The sequence below is a fragment of the Chiloscyllium plagiosum genome, chromosome 9 (assembly GCF_004010195.1).
Source record: "Chiloscyllium plagiosum isolate BGI_BamShark_2017 chromosome 9, ASM401019v2, whole genome shotgun sequence".
NCBI lineage: Eukaryota > Metazoa > Chordata > Chondrichthyes > Orectolobiformes > Hemiscylliidae > Chiloscyllium > Chiloscyllium plagiosum.
This window is the reverse complement of record NC_057718.1, coordinates 14,348,487-14,371,543: the sequence shown is the minus strand read 5'-3', so window position 1 is coordinate 14,371,543 and position 23,057 is coordinate 14,348,487. Positions and strand designations below refer to the sequence as shown.

The window sequence follows — 23,057 nt, the reverse complement described above, 5'->3', positions numbered from 1 at the left end:
CACCCAGACCCATTCCCCTACATTTACCCCATTCACCTAACACTACGGGCAATTTAGCCTGGCCAATTCACCTAACCTGCACATTTTTGGATTGTGGGAGGAAACCGGAGCACCCGGAGGAAACCCACGCAGACACGGGGAGAATGTGCAAACTCCACATTCCACGGCGGGAATTGAACCCGGGTCTCTGGCGCTGTGAGGCAGCAGTGCTAACCACTGTGCCACCGTGCCGCTCAAAGGCATCAAGAAAAGTACCGACAGCACTTTCTTTGATCATTCTTACCACAAAAATGCCAGGCAATGATCACCCCAATGAGAGAGACTCCAACCATCGCCCCTTCACATCCAGTGGCACTACCAACAGTGAATCCCCTGACAGTAGCATCCTGGGGCTTACCATTGACCAGAAATTGAACTGGACTAATCATATAAATACCGTAGCTATAACAGTAAGTCAGAGGCTAGAAATCGTACAGCAAGTAACTCAATGTCTGACTCTTGTGCATGTATAAGGCACAAGTCAGGAGTATAATACATTACTCCCCATTTGCCTGGATGAGTGCAGCTCCAAGAACACTCAAGAAGCTTGACACCATCCAGGACAAAGCAGTCCGCTTGATTGGCACCGCATCCACAAACATCTATTCTCTCCACCACTGAGGTTGTGGTTGCAGTGTGTACCATATGCAAGATGCACTGTCCCGAAATCCAGCAAGTTGCCTTAGATGGTGCCTGCCAAACCCAGACCACTACCACCCAGAAGAACAAAGACAGTAAATTCATGGATACACCACTATCTGCAAATTCCTTTCCAACCTACTCATCATTCTCGTGTATGAATATATCACTGTTCCTTCAGCTGCTTGGTCAAGATCCTGAATTCCCTCCCTAACAGCCTTATGGGGCTATCTACATCAAACAGACTGCAGCAGTTCAAGAAGGCAGCTCACCACCACCTTCTTAAGGGCAACGAGGGCTGGGCAATAAATACTAGCCAGCCAGCACAGCTCATATCCCATGAAGGAATAAGTAAAAACTGTATAGTTGTTTGCACCATTAGTTAAAAATCTATGCAACTTCACTTGAGAAATTTTTATGTGCAATAAACTTGCTCTTTTATTTGTTCATAAAGGAATCTGTCTGAATTTTCTGATACTGAGCTAGACACAGTCTTATATTTATACAATGGACAATAGATATTACCTCCCTTTTGAAATCCAAACTCTGTTCTGTTCAAAGAGAGTCAGCCTGTGGAAATAAACCCTCACAACCCAGTTGTAACAATTAAAAAAAAAAGGCATCCACTACAGTACATCGGATTGTAAATAGCCTCTAAGTCTTCGGCAAGTCCTCTTGGAAGCCTGCTTTGTTGGTGCTATCCAGAGAGGGACAAATGGAGAACATCAGAGAAGGTGGAAATCAGGAGAGCTATGATGCTCCGAGAGAGAGAGAGAGAGACCACAGTGAAATACCATAAAATGAAGCAGCGTCCAGTCAAGGGGCTCTCTGAAAGGTCTGATATTTAATATTTCTCAGGTCACAACTCAGTGGAAAGTGTGAACCAAGAATACATTTGTTAAAAAAGTCTCTTAGGGCTTGGCATCCGAACCACCCATTTCCTTCTTTCAGATATTTCTGTATTAATGTATTGTCATTAAATAGCTTTTAAAAGAAACCATTTTAAGTTAAAAAGGCTGCTCATGCCTGTAGCCCTCTTCAACAGTGCCAAATTGTATCTCTTCCTATTAAATATAAAAGGACTCTTGTCCTTTTATTCATGGACTGGGACCACTTACACTTCAGTAATAAATCATTAGTGTGTCTGTAAAATCTACGAATTAGGAACATTTTTACACAATGTTAAACCTAAGTACTTGCTGTGTGCTTTCCTTAGATGTGGGGAACTTTGAGGTGTCCTATTTGAAACTGGGGCAATTTGCCAAGATCAAAGTCAATCCAGACAAATGATTCACCACAGAATGCCAGGTAGATACCAAGTTCCATATTTTAGGAGTTTCAAGTTTAGGAAGTTAGAAGTGAAACACATTTCAAGCCAAAGAGTCACAGAAATGGACAAGAAAGTAGCAGAAAAAGCCATTGAAGTGAAGAAAATAAATGGGGTGGAGCAGTAATTAGACATGGTTTTTGGAAAGAGACAGATTTGAGCGTTGTGTGTGAAAGTGTTTCGGCATAGCAGAGGTCTGTGACAAATAGAAAGGCTTTGTTGAGGCCTAACAACCATTTCCTGTTCTTAAAAATCCTCATGTTCCCACCCACTGCCAAGTTTCCATTTACTTTTTATCTGGAAGTTCTAAGTGGTGACTGGTTTGCTGCAGATCTCAGCTCCCTCACCCACTTAATAACTTCCATGTACAGTGAGCCAGATAACATGACTTCCACAAGGACTAATCATTTGCCAGGAGTTTACATAGCTACCTCAGCCTTGAAAACGCTGTCTGCAATATTAATTTGTGAACACCTAACATAACTGCATGATTATTTTTATCGTAATGTACCTGTCTGATATAATGAATATAATATACGATATACTTAACACGTTGTATCTGTATGGTATGCTATGTATTTTATAATTAATGTGGCTGTGTTAACATAGTGTACTGCATGATATACTGAATGTATCTATATTATATACTTAAAATAACCATGCAATATACCTTGGTACAGTTTTCTTAAAATGTGAACACCCCTCACCTACTTTATCCCTTCATGGGCAGTTCAACATAGTATCATGGAGTCATACAGCACAGACACAGACCCCTTGGTCTACCCTCTCCATACTGATCAGGTTTCCTAAACTGAACTGGTGCCATTCGCCAGCATTTGGCTCATATCCCTCCAAATCTTTCCTATCTACGTACCTATCCAAATGCCATTTAAATGTTGTAATTGTATCTGTCTCGACCACTTCTTCTGGCAGCTTGTTCCATATACACACCATCCACTGTGTGAAAAAGTCACCCCTTCGGTCCCTATTAAACCTTTCCCTTCTCATCTTTAATCTGTGCCCTCAAGGTTTGGACTCCCCTATCCTGGGGAGACGATCTTCCTATTTACCTTATCCATGCCCCTCATGATTTTATAAACCTCTATAAGGTCCCTCCTCAGACTCCTACACTCCAGGGAACAAAATACCCAACGTATCAGCCTCTCCTTATAACTCAAACCCTCCTGTCTCAGCAACATCCTTGTAAATCTTCTTTGCACCTTTCCAATTTAATAACATCCTTCCTATAGTAGGGTGACCTGAATTGCGCGCAGTACTCCAAATGTGATTTTAGCAATATTTTGTACGGCCATAATATGATAAGCCAACTCCTGTACTCAGCAATCTGACCAATGAAGACAAGTGTGCCAAACACCTTCTTCACCACCCTATCTATGTGTGGCAACACTATGTCCCTACACCCCAGGTGTCTCCATTCAACAACACTGCCCAGGGCACCACCATTAACTATGTAAGTCCTGCCCTGGTTTGTCCTTCCACAAAACTCCATCAGCCGTTCCTTGGCCCACTGGCCCAGCTGATCAAGATCCCATTGTAATCTTAGATAACCTTCTTCACTGTCCAATATACCACCAATGTTGGTGTCATCTGCAAACTTACTAACCACCCACGCCTCCTATATTCTCACCCAAATTCTTTATATAAATGGCAACCACAGTGGACTCAGCACTGCTCCTTTCGGCACACTGTTGGTCAGAGGCCTCCAGCCTGAATAACAAGCCTCTACCAACATCCTCTGTGTCTTACCGTCAAGTCAATTTTGTATCCAATTGTCTAGCTCTCCCTGGATCCCATGGGATCCAACCTAACTGACCAGTCTATCAAGATCAAAATGTGTGGCACTTGGAAAAGCACAGCAGGTCAGGCAGCATCCGAGCAGCAGGAGAATTGACATTTCGGGCATCATGTGGTTGGAGGGTCCCAAGGCAGAAGTTGAGGCATTCTTCCTCCAGGTGTCGGGTGGTTAGGGTTTGGCGATGGAGGAGGCCCAGGACCTGCATGTCCTTGGCGGAGTGGGAGGGAGTGGGGGGAGGGGGTTGAAGTGGTTGGCCACATGGTGGTGGGGCTGTTTAATGTGTGTGTCCCGGAGATGTTCAACTCCCCTCCCACTCTAAGGGCGCCAACTTGCGGAACGTTTCAGAGAACATCTCCGGGACACACACACTAAACAGCCCCACCGCTCTGTGGCTGAACACTATAACTCTCCCTCCCACTCCTTCAACCATATGCAGGTCCTGGGCCTACTCCACCGCCAAAGCCTAACCACCCAATGCCTGGAGGAAGAATACCTCATTTTCCACCTTGGGATACTTCAACCAGATGGGATCAATCTGGATTTCACCAGTTTCCCCATTTCCCCTCCTCCCGCCTTATTCCAGATCCAACCTCCCAACTCGGCGCCGCCCTCTTGAACCATCTACCTGTCCATTATCCTTGCCACCTATCTGCTCCACACTCCCCTCCGACCTATCATCTTCACCCCCACCTTCATCTACCTATGGCCTTCCCAGCTACCTTCCCCCCAGTCCCAACCCCTCCTATTTATCTTTCAGCCCCCTTGCCTCCCCCACCTCACATTCCTGATGAAGGGCTTATGCCCAAAACATCGACTCTCCTGCTCCTGGGTGCTACCTGACCTGCTGCACTTTTCTAGTGCCACACATTTTGATTCTGATCTCCAGCATCTGCAGTCCTCACTTTCTCCTAACCAGTCTACCAAGCTTTGTCAAAGGACTTGCTACAGTCCATATGGCAGCTTTTCCTACTGCTTTTCCTTCATCTATCTTCTTAGTCACCTCCTCACAAAACCTAATCAAGTATATCTCTATCTAGAATTCCATTTCTGAACATCTCTACAGCAAGACTACTACATGCTCAACCACTGGCAGGTATTATTGAGTGAGCTCTCCATACCATCCCCAACAGAAAGGGCAACAAAATGAACTATATAACAAAATACTCAATATATTACACTCCTTCTCCACTGAAAAAAGCAACTATCCATTAAAATGTAAAATGGTATGTGTACATAAGTTCCCAGAATAACATTAGCTGACAAAGTGGCACGGTGACTCAGTGGTTGGCACTGCTGCCTCACAGCGCCAGAGACCTGGGGTCAATTCCCATCTCAGGTAATTGTCTGTGTGGAGTTTGCACATTCTCCCCGTGACTGTGTGGGTTTCCTCCGGGTGCTCCGGTTTCCTCCCACAGTCCAAAAATGTGCAGATTAAGTGAACTGGCCATGCTAAATTGCCCGCACTGTTAGGTGAAGGGGTAAGAGTGGGGAATGGGTCTGGGTGGGTTGCTCTTCAGAGGGCCGAAGGGCCTGTTTCCACACTGTAAGTAATCTAATCTAAAGTGGACATTGTCAATGTCTGAAAATTTAACAGGTTGGGTTGTACACTAGTTTTTATGTAATGATAAACAACCCATATGTGGCTGATATTGTCAGAGTATTTTTCCTTAACACCATTATTTGTTTAACAAAAATACCATTTTTTGACAAGAAATAATGGAAAGAAGAACATTTTTCTTCTTCCTTCCTACATACCTCTGAGTAATTTATCTGGCTTCCTACTCACTGTCTGGGTACCTCCTTCCATTTCTATGAGCTTGATTCTTCTCTTCCATCATCTATGACTGTGCCAACCTTGAACTTGGATGTGATTACCGACTCCAAATAAGGTTTGTGACTGTGCCATTGATTTACTTCAGCCAAAAACTTTGACTTGCTTCAATCTCCAGGTGTACTCTGTGATACCAGCAACCTGTCAGTTTCCTTGTGGCTTTCATTTTCTCATCAACTCTCACTTTGAACTGCCAATGGAGCTCGGACGAGAGATGGTTTGTCATGCTTTCTGTTGGCCAGATTTCTTCTTTCAAGGAAGGGATGGGCAGGTTGGAGACTCACTTCAATCTTCATTGCATATGTGAATGCATCTAGACTCTTTAAAACAATTCCAAGTATATACTTCTCGCTAGCAACATGGTAGTTTTCCTTAGTGATCTTCCATCCAGCACCAAACTCTCTGCCCTTCCTGACTCATCTTCAATTTGTCTGGTTTTTCTCTTACTTTGCTACTGATGTCAGACCTAAGAGCTAAACAAGCCAAGCCTTGACCTGGGATCAAGTTTAAATATAAACCTGTAACTCAAGCAGTTGAGCGCGTGCTGCTGGAAAAGCACAGCAGGTCAGGCAGCATCCGAGGAGCAGGAGAATCGATGTTTTGGGCTGGAGCCCTTCATCAGGATTGAAGGGCTCCGAACTGAAACGTCGATTCTCCTGCTCCTCGGGTGCTGCCTGACCTGCTGTGCTTTTCCAGCAACACACTCTCAACTCTGATCTCTAGCATCTGCAGACCTCACTTTCTCCCTGTAGCCTGTTCCTCCCCTCAAGCAGCCTGTTGTTGTCTGTGAGATTAATTTATGGCAACTTAAGGACTACTTTCTGCACCACTGCAGCTTGGACTTTTGGTAGGAAAGGTAGGAGCTTGACTTGATTAGGGCCTCCCTATGCTGATCTTGCAGCTCCCAATTTCTACCTCCAAACCCCCAGTTATTATTTGACAGCAAAACTGGCTCCAATTTCAGAATCACAAAATGTCTGCCACAGAAAGGCCTGGAACGTGCCATTAATTGGTGGTTACAAGTTAAGGAATCGAGCAGTTTGTTTATTTTACGGAATGTCAGCAAGAATGCTCACTAGCCGATTATCTTACCAAAAGAAAGAGGTCATAGGTCGTACACTTGGACCAATGGAAGAGTGAGCAAGCAGGGACATGTCAAAACAAGGCAATAATTTAATTGTTCCCTCAGCCATGTTATCCTTGCAACATAACAGAAGTCAGTGCTTCCCAAACATGACCCCATTTTAATACTTCACACTTAGTATCACCCAGAGTGAAAACTGGGGGAAAGGGGAGGTAGTGCAGAGTAGGTTTATGGGTACTTAGAACAGCTAAGACACTGACCATTTTTCAGGTTCTTTTGGAGTCTCGGAGCTCAATGGATTAGACTTAGCACACGGACAAAAATAAAACAATCCAGCAACCATTCCCCAGATGATCAAATCGGAGAATCCACTCCACAGTTGTCACTGGAGCTGGAGACTCCAACCCCCTTCCTGTGACCTCACTGTGGGGCTGGGTCACCACCCATGGTTTTGGGATATACAGTGTGTGGGGGACCCGGCCTTGTCTGTAGGAGCCCATGTTGTGAAAAAGTTGTTAACAACTCTTGACGCAGAGAATGACCCTGGAATTTCCTGCCATCTGGTGAACACTCAGTGACTACAGCCAGCTCTTCAAAACATACATCTCTTTGTGACTAATCTGAATGATGGACCAGAAACAAAGACCAAACACAGGCAGCATTCCTTCTTCCTGGCTGGCATGTTTCCAATGATTGCTTTATTAACTGCTTTGTTGAAGTATTCTGAGACATCCCCTCCACTGAATTGAAGGAATGTAGTTCATTCAAACTACAGCAGTGTCACCTTCACAACTAAACTAAATGTGCACCTCGTAAATGATATACCAAGGCCCAAAGTTATAGTGTAAACACTAACTCCTCCTTGATCACTGTATGGGACGAGCTTTGAATTGCAAATGAGTGCATTCCCGACCTCACCCAAGGCTGAATGTTTGAAATTATTCTGAAGAAGACACATATTGGACTCAAAACATTCACTGTTCCTCCTCTCTTCACAGTTTCTGCCAGGCGTGTGGATTTCCACGTGTGAGACAGGAAGGGTGGACCCACTGAGTGAAGCCCCAGTGTCAAACCGCATGTTGAATGGCACCCACTATCTGGATCAGCTCTGACATACGGCTCCCGTATTAGGTGCCTGAGACAGCAATTAGGTCCAAGCGGAAGCTTAATGCAGGTGCTAAACAACGGCAATGTTTGCACATAAATCAGCCTTGGAAACATTAGCAGGACCATGCTGAAAGTATCCAATTGTGGGATGAACTGGACAGGCTTCTTTCAAATAGCCAGAATTAGCTCAGTGGGCTGAATGGCCTCTTCTGAGTCACCCTTATTCTATGATCGTGCAGATGTCTAGTGTGGAGGGAAGATGACTGAAAAACAGACATTTCATACATCATTCATCACCTTTTCAACACAATATCTTTACAGCACTCGATATTCCTGATCGGCATCATGTTCGGTGTAAGTACAGAGCCCAGCAATCCTCTTTCATATCTGACCACCAGCGGCTGGGGAAAGCCATGCACACAACAGTCAGTTGTCCCCTTCTCCTCAGTAGGTTTCTCCTTTGGGATGACAGTTGCAGTTCGTTTGGTCCTCAGTTGGATTTGCTCCAGGATTACTAACATCAGCTTATCTCAGCAGTTACAGACAGATAGCCAGCAGTCTCCACAGCTCCCTGCGTTACTCTGCTTGTTGATCAATCCCAGGCCACTCCCATCAGGACACGGAAGGGAGTGACACAGCTGCCCACTCAGCCTTCGCACAACTCTATCAATCCATTAGCAATTAATTGGCTGTGAGAACAAGCTTATTGAAGGTTAATGAAGACGGGGCCCAGTAATTACTCATCATTACTGCCATGGAGGCTGTATTCAGAGACTGTTAAAGACCCTGAGGACTAGAGGCTTGAGCATTTACAACTGGCACATTTGAAATCGCGGTGGTTAGCATGAACACCTAATCCCTCAGTGATCAGCCATGATCATACCGAATGGTGGAACAGGCGAGAGCTCAAACAGCTCCTGTCTTCTATGTTTCTATGCCACTGAAGAAGCTACAATATTCTCCCTTAGTCCAAAGCCTGAACACAGTACTCTCCCCATGTCCACATAAAGCAGTCCATCCTAAGACACCATCAAGGTCTCAACATGTGACTCATAGGGATGATAAATCAGTGGCTAAGTAATCTCACGTTGCTATGGTAGTTATAATAGGGCAAGACAGTCCTGTAATAGCAATGTCACTGGAATTACAACCCTACAGCACAGACTAATGTCCTAAGGACAACAATTTACCCACCTGGTAAATCTGGAAGTGACAACTACACTTGGTGAACATGAAAACATGAAAAACCTATCTCGTTCATTAATGCCCTTTAGAATGGCTTCTGTCAGGCTCCAGACCCGCAGCAGTAAGGATGACCCCTAACTGCTCTCAACAGCAATTAGCAATGGGCAACAAATGCCGAACTCACCAACGATACTCACTTGCCATGTAAAAAGAATCTAAACAAACCCTGTAGAGTCAGCACTGACAGAGGCTTGTGAGCAGATGATTCTGACAGTCTAAAATAAATAAATAAACTGACAAGAGTCGGATGTTAATGCTCAGCATGTTATTATTACTTAAATATCAGGAAAGTACATCACAAGAGGAGGAATTTCAGTTCTGAAGATAGATCGGAGAAGGTGGGACTGTTTTCCTTGGAGAGAAGTTTGAGGGAAGATCTGACGGAGGTATAGAAAATCAGGAGGGGCATAGGCAGGAAAAATGGGGAGAAATTGTTGCCACTCAGGAAAGGATTGAGAATAAGAGAACACGGATTTAAAGTAGTCGATAGAAGAAGCAATGGCAGCCTGAGAAATACCTTTCTCACACAGCGTGTGGTTAGGATCTGGGATACACAGCCGGCCAGTGTAGTGAAAGCAGGGTCAATTGAAACACTGGAAAGGGAATTAGAGAGTTATTCAGAAAGAAGGGATGTGTCCCCAGGGGTGCAGAGAAAAGGCAGTGAAAATGATCTGCTCATTTGGAGAGCCAGTGCCAACACAATGAGCTGATTGGCCTCCTTCTGCGCTGTGACAATAGCAACTTAGCACTTGAGAGCAGGAGTAGGCATTTAGCCCTTCGAGCTTGGTTCATGATTAAATAAAGTCATGGTTGTCCTGACTGTGGTTTCTGCTTCACTTGCCAGTCTGTTCCTACACATCCCTTGACTATGTCACATAACAAAAACCTACTTAACTCAGCTTGGATTAAATGTAAAGACCCAGTCTCCACTACCTTCTATGGAAGATACATCCTATGAGGGAAAAGATTTCTGTCTTAAAAGTGAAACCCATCAATCTTGAATTATGCCCCTTGGTTTTAATTTCCCTGACCAGAGGAAACATCCTCAGATATCCACCCTAACCAGCCCCCCGAAGATCTTTTACGTCTCAATCTAATCACCTTTCTTTCTTCTGAACCCAACAGATATAGGTCTAACTTATTCAACCTTTCTTCACAAAATAGGTTCGTCATCACAAGAATGAGTTAAGTGACCCGGCTTTGAACTGTTTCGAAAGCAAATATATCATTTTGCAAATAAGGAGGCCAAAATTGTACTTAGTACTTCAGATGTAGTCTCATAAATGCTCTGAGCAAGCACTGTAAAACTCTTTGACAGTTCTATTCCATTCTATTAGCAATGAACAACAATGCTGCACTTGCATTCCAAATCACTTGCTGCATCTGCATGCTAACTTTGCATACAAAGTTAAAAATCTCACAACACCAAGTTATAGTCCAACAGATTTATTTGGAAGCACTAGCTTTTGTTTACAAAAAAAGTTTTGCGATTTACATATGAAAGAACTGAAACCAACATGGTCATTCTAACAGATGAAAGACTTAACAAAGAATCCAGGTCTTTATTAAATATATAATTTCAGTTACCTCACACTGTAAACGTTTGCTATAAATTCTGTGTCTTACAATCTTACTCTCCAAAACCACCTGATGAAGGAGCAGCACTCTGAAAGCTAGTGCTTCCAATTAAACCTGTTGGTAAAAACAAGGACTGCAGATGCTGGAAACCAGATTCTGGATTAGAGCGGTGCTGGAAAAGCACAGCAGTTCAGGCAGCATCCGAGGAGCAGTAAAATCGACGTTTCGGGCAAAAGCCCTTCATCAGGAACACCAGGTATTCCTGATGTAGGGCTTTTGTCTGAAACGTCGATTTTACTGCTCCTCGGATGCTGCCTGAACTGCTGTGCTTTTCCAGCACCACTCTAATCCAGAATTAAACCTGTTGGACTATAACCTGGTGTTGTGTGATTTTTAACTTTGTACACTCCAGTCCAACATCGACAACTCCAAATCCTAACTTTGTGATTCATGTATCAGGGCACCCAGATTTTGTTTGTAATTCATTCATGGATTTTGGGTAGCTCTGACCCTGCCTTCCCTAATTACTCTCCAGTACTGAACAGTTTTGCAAGCCCATTTTGGGAGGCATTTAAGAGCAGAGTGCATTGCTATGGGGTATGGATACATATGTAGGCCAGACTGGGTGAAGATGGTAGATTTTCTTCCCCAAAAGATATTGGTGAAACAGATGAGTCTTTACAAAATCAGATGAGCATCTAATTCCAGATTATTATTGCATTTTATTGTCTGCCACAATGGGATTTGAACCCATATCCCAGAACATTTGTGTTGATCTTAGATGACTAGACTGTGACATTATTGCTAAACCAGTATCAACCTCAAAAGACCTGTACTTCAAAGTTGAGCAAATTATCTCTAATTAAGGGGGGGTAGGTATAGGACAGATGTTAGGGGTAGGTTCATTACTCAGCGAGTCGTGAGTTCATGGAATGCCCTGCCAGTAGCAGTGGTGGACTCTCCCTCATTATGGGCATTTAAGCGGGCATTGGATAGGCATATGGAGGATAGTGGGCTAGTGTAGGTTAGTTGGGCTTGGATCGGCGCAACATCGAGGGCCGAAGGGCCTGTACTGCGTGGTTTCTTCTATGTTCTATGTTCTATTTAAATGGTACACTGCTTTTGTAGTCTTCCTGCTAAAGTGGAAAATTTCACATTTGTCTCACATTATACTTCATCTGTCACATTTTTGCCAACTCACTAAATCTATCTCCATCTGTGTTTTTACAAGTTCATTGTATCTTTTGGCAACAGTTTGGAACTCCCACTAAGTCACTGACTGTTGCATCACACATGGGTCATCCAAAATTAAACACAGAAACTGGTGAAGAAACTCAGCAGGTCTGGCAGCATCTGCGGAAAGAGAGACAGAGTGAATGTTTCGAGTCCAGTGACCCTCTTCAGAACTCAACCCAAATCAAAAGCTGAGTTTTTAGTCTCTAACTTTAACTGTGTTTCTCTCTCCACAAATGATGCCAGGCCTGCTGAGTTTCTCCAACACTTTCCATTTTTATTTCAGATTTCCAGTGCTTTTGTCCTTTGGTTGAACACGCAGGACAGAGTGCGGGACAAGTTGAGATCGAGTCACTTTACAGCAAACACCAACACGCATTTCAGCATCAGACCTGGGAGCACCGGCCTTACAAGAACACATTGTCAAACTCAGCCTCCTGATCCCACACCAACAAGAAGATCAATACTGGAGGCAGCAGCAGGTTTGGGTGAAGTGCACAAGGCAGCAAGTGAAGTCCAACCTCCAGTTTCTTCTCAGCTTCGAGCTGAAAGATCCAATCTAGAGGAGGGACTGGAGACTCTGCTGGTTCAGGAGAGACTGTCATGATCCAAACAACAGCAGTAACAATTTCTATTTATACAGTGCCATGAAACATTCCAAGGCTCATCATAGGACCATCATCAAACAAGGTGTGACACAGAGCCACATAAGGAGATGCCAAGGTCACGGACAAAGAGGTGGATGATAAGGAGCATCTTGGAGGATGAAAGCGGTATAGGGAGGGTCTCCTGAAGTTATGGACAGCAATGGAAGAGTGGTTATAATGGTGAAGGTACAAGAGACCAGAGGGAGAGAGAAGTGCAGACACCATGGAGGTTGTAGGGATGGAGGAGATCACAGCATCAGGCAACAGCAAAGATGGAGGAAGTTTAAACCAGAGTGAGCATCATCAAATGAACAGCAGCTGTAGGGCTCTGCTAATCAATAAGATCATTCCTGCCTAACCCGGATGACTTCCCATCTCTCCTCCTTGCTTATCAACAATCCATCCACCTCTGCCTTAAAAAAATTCAAAAATTCTGCAAGTGTACAATGTGCTAAAGGTAAGTGGGAAGCCAGAGGATTGGGAAGCCTTTAAAAACTAGCAGAGGACCACGAGTGTTAGGGAAACAATAAGTAAGGAGAAGACGGAATATAAGGGAGAGCTAGCTCGTGATATAAAAGATGTTTGCAAGAGCTTTTTTTTAGATAAAAGAAGGGAAGAGAGAGGCAAGAGTGGACATTGGATTGCTGGAAAATGAGGCTGGAGCATTAAAGGAGAGCAAACAAATGGCAGAGGAACTGAAAAGGTACATTGCATCAGTTTTCACAGTGGAGGACACCAGCAGCATACCAGAACTTCAAGAGAGTCAGGGGGCAGAAGTGAGTGCAGCGGCCATCATTGAAGGGAAAGTGCTGAGTATTTGAACGATCTGAAGGTAACCTGGACCAAACGGACTACACCCCAGAGCTCTGAAAGAGATAGCTGAGGAGATGATGGATTCATTGGTGGTGATTTTTCAGGAATCGCTGGAGCCAGGGAGAGTCCCAGAGGGCTGTTTATGAAGGAGAAAGGCAAAAGGCAGCAAACTATAGGCCTTCTAGCCAGACCCTGGTCTGTGATTAAGATTTCCAAACCCATTATTAGGATGAGATTGCAGGCAAGGGAGAGCCAGTCAATGTGATCTATTTGGATTTCCAGAAGGCCTATGATAAGGTGCCTCACAGGAGGCTGCTGAATAAGATAAAAGCCCAAGGTGTTGAGGGGCAAGGTACTGGCATCGAGAGAGGATTGGCTGACTGGCAGAAAGCACAGAGTAGGGAGAAAGGGATCTTTTTCAGGATAGCATCCAGTGACTAGTGCAGGGGTCAGTGTTCGACCACAACAATCCACTTACTTCATCAATAATCTTGCTGAAGGAAGTGAGAACATTGTTGCTACATGTGTAGATGACAGGAGTGTAGCTGATGGAACACAAAGTGTTGAGAAGATGTGGTTGCAGAAGAACTTCGATAGTCTAGGAGAGTGGGCAAAGAATAGAATACAATGCGGAAAAGTGTGAGGTTATGCACTTAGGTCAGAAGATTTGTGGCATGGACTATTTTCTAAAGGTGGAAAGGCTTTGGAAATCTGAAGCACAAAGGGACTTGAGAGTCCGAGTTCAGGATTCTCTTAAGGTTAACGTGCACGTTCAGTTGGCAGTTAAGAAAGCAATGTTTGCACTCATTTCGAAAGGGCTAGAATACAAGATAAGGGATATACTCCTGAGGTTGTGTAAAGGTTCTAGTCAGACCGCATTTGGAATTTTGTGAGCAGTTTTGGGCCCTGTATCTAAGAAAGGATGTGCTGCCACTGAAAGGGTTCTAGAGGAGGTTTACAAAAATATCTCAGGATGAAAGACTTGTCATATGAGGTGCAGTTGAAGCCTCTGGGTCTGTACTCAATGGAGTTCAGAAGGATGTGGGGAGGGCTTTGATTCAAACTTAAAGAATACTGAGAGGCCTGGATAGAGTGGACGTGGGGATGGTGTTTCCACTAGGAGGAGAGACTAGAACCCAAGGGGCGCAGTCTCAGAATGAAGGGACAACCCTTTAGAATTGACATGAGGAGGAATTTCTTCAGCCAGAGGGTGGTTAATCTGTTGAACTCATTGCCACTGAAAGCTGTGGAGACCAAATCATTGAGTGTATGTAGGACAGAGATAGACAGGTTCTTGATTAGGAAGGGGATGAAAGGTTATAAAAATGAGGTTGAGAAACATATTAACCATGATCGAATGGTGGAGCAGACTCGATGGGCCAAATGGCCTAATACTGCTCCTACATCTTACAGTCTTCCACCACCTTCCAAAGCTGTTTTATCTATTATTTCTGCACTCCCCAAAGCATGCACATGCATGCGTACACACACAGGCCTACATTTATCAATTATGTGTACCAAGCTCACACAATGTCAGGACAATGTTCAGCTTTTATTTCTACATGAGATGGCCCTACTACACTCAGGGTACACGGAGGAATGGGATCAGTCTGCAATCAACACTACCCACTGAAATAGACAGCAGACCTCATTGGGTATTGGGTCACTATCATCCTGTGCTCTTTAATGGTGCGACTAATGTGTACTGATGACAGATGGAAACACTTCAAAGTTGCATTCCATTTATTTAGTCAATTTCTTTTATTTCTGGGATACTATCCTAAAGAAAGCTCTGGATACCATGAGAAGTAGGAGATATAGTTGCCAATTCTGCTCTGATGGACTTCTGGAGCTTTGCTCACGTAGTATTTAGTTACATAACCTCAAAAACTAAAAACATTTCAGCATGTTTCTGCATCACCAATCAGAAAACAAAAGTCACAGCAGAAGGAGGCCATTCAGCCCACTGAATCAGCTCCACCATTCAATGGCTAATTGAAAATCGCAGAATCCCTAAGTGTGGAAGCAAGCCATTTGGCCCATTGAGTCAATACCAATCCTCCGAACAGCATCCCACCCAGAACCATCCTCTCTCCGACCCTATCTCTGTAACCCTGCATTCCCCATGGCCAACCCACCTAGCCTGCACATCCCTGGACACTATGAGGCAATTTAGCATGGCCAATCCACCTAATCTAAATATCTTTGGACTCAACTCCAACTCCAACACTCAACTTTCCTGCCTTTTCTCCAAAACCTTTGATTGCCTTTTTGATTAAAAATCTATCTCAGTCTTGAATATACTAATGACACAGCCCCGATGTCCTCTGTGGTAAAGAATTCCTCAAATTCAGCACCCTCTAGAGAAGGAATCCCTCCTCAGCTTGGTCTTCAATGTGTGACCCATTATTCTGAAATTAAGCCCTCAGTCCAAGACTCTCCCACAAGAGGAAACAATCTCTCTGCATCTACCACCTCAAGATCCCAATAAGGTCACTTCGCATTTTTCTAAACTCCAGTGAGTACAAGCCCAACCTAGTCAACCTCTCCATATAAAACAAAATCTTAACTAAAATATTCAGCTGTTTGGAGGTAGGATGAACAATAATTTTATTTCAAAGGTAGACCAAAACAGAATAGAAAGATTGAAGGATAATTAATGCTTGTACAGAAATCAATTCCTTTTGTAATGTTTCGGTGGCACAGTGGTTAGCACTGCTGCCTCACAGCGCCAGAGACCCAGGTTCAATTCCCACCTCAGGCGACTGACTGTGTGGAGTTTGCACATTCTCCTCGTGTCTGCTTGGGTTTCCTCCAGATGTTTCGGTTTCCTCCCACAGTCCAAAAATGTGCAGGTTAGGTGAATTGGCCATGCGAAATTGCCCACAGTGTTAGGCGAAGCGATAAATGTAGGGGAATGGGTCTGGGTGGGTTGCGCTTCGGCAGGTCGGTGTGGACTTGTTGGGCCAAAGGGCCTGTTTCCACACTGTAAGTAATCTAATCTAGTATTTCCCTATAACCGTTCATCACAAACTGCAATGAAGACCACGAAAGCGTCACTGATTTCCCACAAGAGCATTGATGCCAGAAACCTCTAACTAAAGTTTATAAACCTTTTACAATGTGCAGTAAGTTACAAAAGCAATACTACAACCAAAACCAAAGGAAAAAATCAGAAGCCTTTGCTGTGGATTTTGATGGTGGAATGGGTATTTATTTAGTTCGGAGAATGGGGGCTCCCTCTAGCACCTTCCGATTTCTGCTCCATTACCGTCCTCAGTGGGAAAACTCCAACTCAGCCCAAATGGAGGCCTGTGAGTGGACAATTCATGGCCACTAAAGGCCTCATTTCACTGCTGAGTCCCTGCATCCAGATACAGACCCTCTTATCGCTTAGATTAAACCCGGATGGTGGTCGGCGGTGAGGGACTTGGCCCAATGCGAGGTAAAGTATGCCCTCATGTGGAATGTGGGGCCCAGTGTGGGGGAGAGCAGGCCCAGTGCGGGGGATAGTGTGGGCCCAGTGTGGGGGACAGTGTGGGTCCAGTGCGGGGGACAGTGTGGGCCCAGTGCAGGGGACAGTGTGGGCCCAGTTCAGGGGACGGAGTGGACCCAGTGCGGGGGACAGTGTGGGCCCAGTGCGGGGGACAGTGTGGGCCCAGCGGGGGGGGAGCAGGCCCAGTGCGAGGGGGGACAGTATGGGGGGGACAGTGTGGGCCCAGTGCAGGGGGAGAGTGGGCCCAGTGCAGGGGACAGTGTGGGTCCAGCACGGACTGACTGCAGGCCCACAGCTATAGACGCACTGCAATGTTGAACTTTTAATTATTTCTTTATTTTCCTATTTTCTACCTAAGATTTTGCACCAAGGTACCTTTGAACCTAATACAGCACCTGGAATGGTGATTTTGTACACTTTTCACTGAACTCCTGTACTTCTGTACTTGAGTACATGTGACAATAAACCTAATTCTAATTCCAGTTCGGTCACTAATTTTGTCCAATCCACAGACTCCCTCAGCCCTTGGATGGAGCTCAGCATTAGTGAGGTCCCGCTCAGACCACAGGGAACAATCCTAAGGCTGCTAGACATTAACTACAGCCCAAACCTCAACCTGAAATGGAATTTCCCTCACTTCCAATGGCGTTTCCTGCTCTCCTGCAGTTTATGTTTCTGTAGTTCAACCCCTCCTCCACTTTAGGCTTTACTTCCACTCGTTCTCACCCCGTCCTCATAGTGTGTGCATCTCCCTCCCCCAGTTTGGTTCGCACCCCCTCCCACAGTGTGTGTGTGTGTGTGTGTGTGTGTGTGTGTGTGTGTGTGTGTGTGTGTGTGTGTGTGTGTGTGTGTGTGTGTGTGTGTGTGTGTGTACCTTGCCCAGATGCTGTTAGTCCTCCTCCACAATGCACCTTTCCCCTGTTAGTTGGTCAACTAATGTACACTAGCATAGCAATGATAATCCGGAGGATGACTGCACAGGAGCTCAATTCCTGCCGTAGTTGTCACGGAATTTAATTCCACTATTTGTAACAGATCTGGAACAAATTATGACAGTCACTACAGGAACATCAGTGTAATGTAAACACACACCTGGTTCATTAATGCCCTTTAGGGAAAAAAAATCTGCCATCCTTACCCAGTCTGGCCTACATGTGACACCCGACCCACAGCAACACAGTTCACTCCTAAGTGCCCTCTGAAATGGTCCAGTCAGTTGTATTCAAGTCAGTGCTTTCTCAAGAGGTAACAAATGCTGCGTAAAAACAATGACTGCAGATGCTAGAAACCAGATTCTGGAGTAGAGTGGTGCTGGAAAAGCACAGCAGTTCAGGCAGCATCCAAGGAGCAGGAAAATCGACGTTTCGGGCAAAAGCCCGAAAAAATCAGGAATACAGCAACTGGCCTAACCAAAAATGCCTACATCCCATGAACAATATTATCTATCAAGGATCCCGTGCTATTTTGAAGGAGAGTGAGGGAGCTATCCCTGGTGCCCTGAGCAATCCCTAAACCCATACCATTAAAAGCAGACAGTCTGGTCAGCGGCACTGCCAAGTTTGTGGGAACTTGCTATGCACTTTCTCATTGCTACATTTTCTCCACTGCAAGAGCGTTGACACAGCATCAAAGGTCACTTGGTGAGTCTGGTTCTTAAAGGTGCTTTATCAACGCAGGCTTGTTCTTTCTTTCATTAACAGCTAAACACAACTGAATGTCAAACACCATCCCCCAGACAGAGAATGACTGAAGGAACTTGTCGTATCTTTCACCAATTCATCTCTGCCCACATGCAGCGAAGTTCCACATTAGCTGTACTTGGGTGATCTGCAGAATATTATTGATGTCAATTGGCACAGTGCACAGTATGCTATGTAAATGGGCTTTAAATGCTGCCCTGTGAATCCTGCATTATCCTTCAGAACGCTATGGTACCGTTAGAAACATGCTGGAGGATTTGCCACAATTCCCATCATTACACTGTGAATGACATGGAACTAACGGAGTTCTGGCAGGAGCAGGCTGCATGACAATGGGATTAAAAGTACCATGGATGAGCTCTTATCCAGCGCAGGGTAAGGTGAAACTCAGTATGAGACAGCTCAACCTGCTATTCGATGATAACTCAGCCAGTATGACGGAACAGGAATCTGCTGCTGTCAAAGCAAAGTTCAGGCTCAAACCTTTGAGTGCATGTTGAGATGTAGGAAAATGTACACACACACACATTCACATTTATTCACAGATGCGCACATGCACATTCATTCATGTTGTTAAACTTGAAAGGGTGCAGAAAAGATTTACAAGGATGTTGCCAGGGTTGGAGGGTTTGTGCTACAGGGGGAGGCTGAATGGGCTGGGGCTGTTTTCCCTGGAGTGTTAGAGGCTGAGGGGTGACCTTATAGAGATTTATAAAATCATGAGAGGCATGGATTGGTAAATAGACAAGGTCTTTTCCCTGGGGTGTGGGAGTCCGGAACTAGAGCGCATAGGTTTAAAGGGACGTCGGGGCATCTTTTTCACGCAGAGGATGTTGTGTGTATGGGATGAGCTGCCAGAGAAAGTGGTGGAGGCTGGTACAATTACAGCATTTAAAATACATCTGGATGGGCATATGAGTAGGAAAGGTTTAGAGGGATATGGACGAAGTGCTGGCAAATGTGACCAGATTAATTTAGGATATCTGGACCGAAGGGTCTGTTTCTGTGCTGTACATCTCTATGCTTTAAAGAGCTTGGCAACTGAAGGGTTAAGTTGGTATCTACAGCAACATTATGAGACTCAGCTTTGGTTGCAAGAACAATGTTGGAAATAATAAGAAGAAGCAAGAATAATATAGTGAAGGGTCTAACAGCCTGGGTCGAGATGGATTATAGCATTATATTTTAGCCGGGAGTGTGTTACAAAAGACATCAATTGAGTGTGACTTTGTGAGTAGCTATTTGAGCATGGCGAAATGCACACAGATTGCAAGCTATGGGTTAGCAAGGAGATTAATGACCTGATTTCATATTCTTCCTGCTTCTTTCAGGCTAAAACGACCATTTCCCTAGTCACTCCCCACCCCCTCAATCCACAGCATTTGTCAGCACCCCCTTGCTGATCTGACAGGAAAGAAGACTTGCATTGATATAATAACTTCCACCATCTCAGGTCATCTCACTCAACGATGCATCGTTTGAAATAGAGGGCACACAGGAAGTGGTAGCCAATTGATGCATAGCAACACTCCCGTGCTAGATTATCAGTTTTACTGAGGTGCTTGAGGGGTGAAAGTTGGTTAGAGCATCAGAGGGGCACACCCTCTTCCCCCACCCTGTTCTTCTCAAAAATAGTGTCACATTTTGTCTAATAGCACCTTTGGGATGTACACTGGGATCTTTTACATATAGCTGAAGAGGTAGTGCAGTATCACACCCAGATGTCTGACAGATCCACACTCATTGCCAACGCTCTAACCACCTGGATTTACATATATACCATCCCTTCAGTGTTGCTGGGTCAAAAATCCCAGCATTCCCTCCCTAATGGCATAAACGATCTACCCAAACCATACGGACCGTAGCAGTTCAAGACGGCAGCTCAACACCATCTTCCCGAGGACAACTAGGGACACGTAATAAATGCTGACCCACACAGCGACATCCACACACCTCTGAACGAGTGGAAACAAACTCCCTCAGCATGTACTGAAGGTATGAACTAGTTCAGCTCAACTCTTAGGACAGCAGCAGATATTTAGACCAACAGTTGAATAACAGCAGATACTCCATATTGTACCCCAGCACTGGTTGGCACCTCCACGATGACAGGGAAGACCTGAGAAAAGGGCCCCTATTATTTATAAAACAAGCATCTGCTTGACTTGCAGAAGCTCCGACACTCTGGTAATGCCTCCAGACTACATAATCCTTACAACAGCTTAACAGGCACATCAATACTCGTAATTAAATTTTTAACAAGTGTAGTAAGCTTCAGAAGAACAGCTAATTTCTTACAATTTGCTGCAAAAATTATGTAATATTTATCAATAAATCACAGCAGACAGTTATAATGGCTAAGTGTCTTCAGAATTAATAGATGTCCTCTGCTAGAGGAAAGATGTAAGGCCCTGAGGGGAGATGACGGTGTGAGAGGATGCATTCCCCTTGTAGGAGAGATTAAAACTGGCAGCCACAGCTTAAGATTGAAGGGTTTCACTTTTAGGATGGAGATGTGGAGAAATAAACGGCAGAGGTGCCGAGTAGCACTGAATGGCCTACCTCCACTCTCATGGTTACAAGAAGAGGGTGGTGAGGAAATTTGGGCCTGGCAGGTTTTTTTTTAGTGATATAAGTCAATGGATAGACATTGATCAGGACATTCAGGTCTTCCTTGAAGTAATGTGAATTCTTTTCTGATAATAGTCCTGCAAGGCCTCTTTGGAACATGTGGCTACATTAAGGGCTACATAAATTGCAAAGTGCTATTGCAACGACATGGAATCCTTTGCCTCCAGCCAGCGTTAGTGTTACACCAGACGCATTATACTCCTGCCAGTCCAGCTCTTCCTCAATCCCGCACCACAGGGTACAGAGCTGTGGAGGCCTTTGGAGGGTTCCTGGGGATGGTGGTGTCAGAGACAAGGCCATCCTTGATTGTCTGGCCAGTTCAGAGGGCAGTTAAGAGTCAACTGCGCTGCTGTGTGTCTAGAGTTACAGAAATATAGAATATAGGAGCAGGAGTCGGCCATTTGGCCCTTCAAGCCGGTTCCACAAATCAATATGGTCACATCTCATCATCCAACTCCATTGCCTGTTCCCACTCGTCGCTTCCCCATCACTTGATCCCTTTAGCCCTAAGTGCTATATCCTCCTCCTTTTTGAAGTCATACAGCGTTTCGGCTTCAACTTGCTTTCCATAGCAGCAAATTCCGTGGGCTCACCACTCTCTGGGTGAAGAAATTTCTCCTCATCACAATCTTAAACCCCTTATCTTAGACTGTGTACCCTGACACTGGTATCCCTCTATTATTGAGAACATCCTTCCTGCACCTACCCTGCGTAGTCCTGTTAAAATGCTTTTTTTAAAATTCATTTATGAAATATGAGCATCACTGGCTGGCCACTGTTGACTGCCCATCCCTAGGTGCCCTTGAGAAGGTGAGGGTGAGCTGTCTTCTTGAATCGCTGCAGTCCACCTGCTGTGGGTTGACCCACAATGCTGTAGGGAGGAAATTCCAGGATTTTGACCCAGCGACAGTGAAGGAACGGCGATATAATTTATTTGCATGTCCTCCACCCCAGGAACATTATGCTGCATTATCCCACTGAAATTACCACGAGTGTGCAGACTCTCCCACGTTGTGTGTTGGGGGCTGAATCCATGACCTTGTGATCCCATCAAACAGGCTGCACAGGGAGCCAGCAAGAACACTGTGGCCCAGCAGGAACACTGTGGCCCAGCAGGAACACTGTGGCCTGATGCTGGTAATTTCCATTCTGATGGCAGCAGTGACTGAGACATTGCAATTTATCGCTCTCACACTGTCTTTCTAAAAATGAATACTGCTGCCCCACTCCTTTCTCTTCAGAAACATTTGCATTAGTTCAATGCGTCACACAGAAAAGTGACAAATGCCCAGTTGCAGTAGCATCTATTGTATACCGTGTAAAACCAGCGATGAAATTGAATCTATTCATCCAGACCACTTCGCTAGCATGACACTTCAAGTGGAGCATCAATTCACTAATTACCACACATCGGAGTTGGAGATTGCTAAGGCCCCTGTGGGAGTGCCTCAGCTCATCAGTCTCTGCTGTAATATTGACACCTTGTTGATAATCAGCATTGTTACTTGGTGTATAACAGACAATATGAATAAAAATCATGAACTGCCCAGTCTGCTTTGCATTCAACAGTTCCTACTGCCGTCTGCCAGTGCATTGGTTTGAAACACAAATCAGGAGAGGCACTTGATGGCTCTCTGTTGGACAGTGTATATGCTATACAGCCATCCAGAGTCAGCACTGTCCCTAAACTCTGCCCAAAATGGAGAACGTCAGCACAGAAGGATGGAGTGACTGTCCTTTAAGGAAGAGCAAGGGAAGCCAATATAAAACAAACAGGACAACGCTCAGAGGAAAGCCGAAGGGTAAGGGTGTGGGGTTACATGCATGGAAATCACGAAAGGCTGCAGGGCAGAGCAGTTAGTAATGTGTAT

General features: G+C 44.8%; 1 protein-coding gene across 2 annotated transcripts in view; it reads right to left on the bottom strand.

The window, feature by feature from the left end:
* Positions 1–23,057, bottom strand: part of kif26ba (kinesin family member 26Ba) — a 297,812-nt gene that overhangs the window by 75,306 nt on the left and 199,449 nt on the right. The window lies entirely within an intron of this gene.